General features: G+C 55.2%; 1 protein-coding gene across 5 annotated transcripts in view; it reads right to left on the minus strand.

Annotated features, from left to right (window-relative positions):
* CNTFR (ciliary neurotrophic factor receptor) overlaps positions 1-1,209 on the minus strand; it is a 198,194-nt gene that overhangs the window by 80,618 nt on the left and 116,367 nt on the right. The gene's annotated exons all lie outside the window — the stretch shown is intronic.

The raw sequence follows: 1,209 nt of genomic DNA on the forward strand, positions 1-1,209 counted from the left end.
GCTGCAGCAGGGCAGGTGCAGCACAGGGCACAAGCTTTGGGTCTCCAGTGTGGGGGAGACACTCCCCAGCTTCCCCTGCCTGCATGCAGCCTCCCTAAGCCAGGCATGGTGGGGTGGGCAGGAGAGCAGAGCATACCTCGGTGTTTCTGAGAGGTGCCCAGGAGGGACACGCAGTGCCTCTGGGGAACAGATTGAGGACAGTCCTGAAAGCGCCCTATTAGCCTTTCTCCAGCTCTTGTAACCTATTTTCTGACCCTGTGTCCTTTTTTGTCCCCCAGTGAAGCTCCTGCAGATGGGAAGATCCCTGCCTCACTTCTCACCCCCTGTTGAGGCACTTGTTGATGCACACAGGCCTCAGCAGCTTCAGTTTTGAGCTGGTGACCCAGACACCTCCCTCCCAGACACAGGCAGGCAAGGGAAACAGGAGGGACATGAGGACATGGGAGGCTATGCTGCCAAACCCCTGAACCCTACTGGATCACAGAGCAGAAGGTGACAGTCGCTGCAGCTCTGCACCAGCTGTCAGTGGCAAAATGCGTGGTCCTGCTTACTGGTGAGGAGCAGCATTTGTTTCTGACTAGACAACACAAGTGTGTGCAACCCTGAGGTACCTGGCACTTCTGCGTTTTGTGCATCTCCCTGTGCAACAGGTCTGGGCTACTGTTCCTACAGCACAGCAGGAACAGCATGGTGCGTCCAAAGGATGCTCTGCAAGTCCTATTGCTGAGTCCTTCAAAGCTTCCCAGGTAGTGGTCCTACAAGCACAGCAGGACTGAGCAGCTTTGCTTCTCTGCAGGAAGCATCACACCACCACAAGCAGCACACAGCTCAGCACCCAAATGCTTTGAGCAGGCTCCCTGGGAAGGGGTAGTGGACCCTCCTGCAGCACCAGCCAGCAAGCTCCTTCCATGTCCAGAGGGTGGCTGTCCCCACAAATGCAGATGTGCTGCCAAACCTTGGCTGCTTTGTGTCCAACCTGGCAGCTTCTGGCAATGTAAACCCACCCAACTGGATTTAGGGTAGCTCAGCAGGGCACTCTGGCTGGGTTCCTCAGTTTCACAGAGCCCATAGATGTCTTTACTGGACTTCATCAGCAAAATCCCCCTCTAAGATCCTCTAAAAGCAACTACAGACAGACTGCCAAGAAAAGCAGTGAATGCTGGAGGTTCCCCATTTTGTCCCATTTTTGCAGGGCTGGACTCCACAGCA

This window comes from Corvus brachyrhynchos, unplaced genomic scaffold, assembly GCF_000691975.1.
Source record: "Corvus brachyrhynchos isolate BGI_N302 unplaced genomic scaffold, ASM69197v1 scaffold139, whole genome shotgun sequence".
Taxonomy (NCBI): domain Eukaryota; kingdom Metazoa; phylum Chordata; class Aves; order Passeriformes; family Corvidae; genus Corvus; species Corvus brachyrhynchos.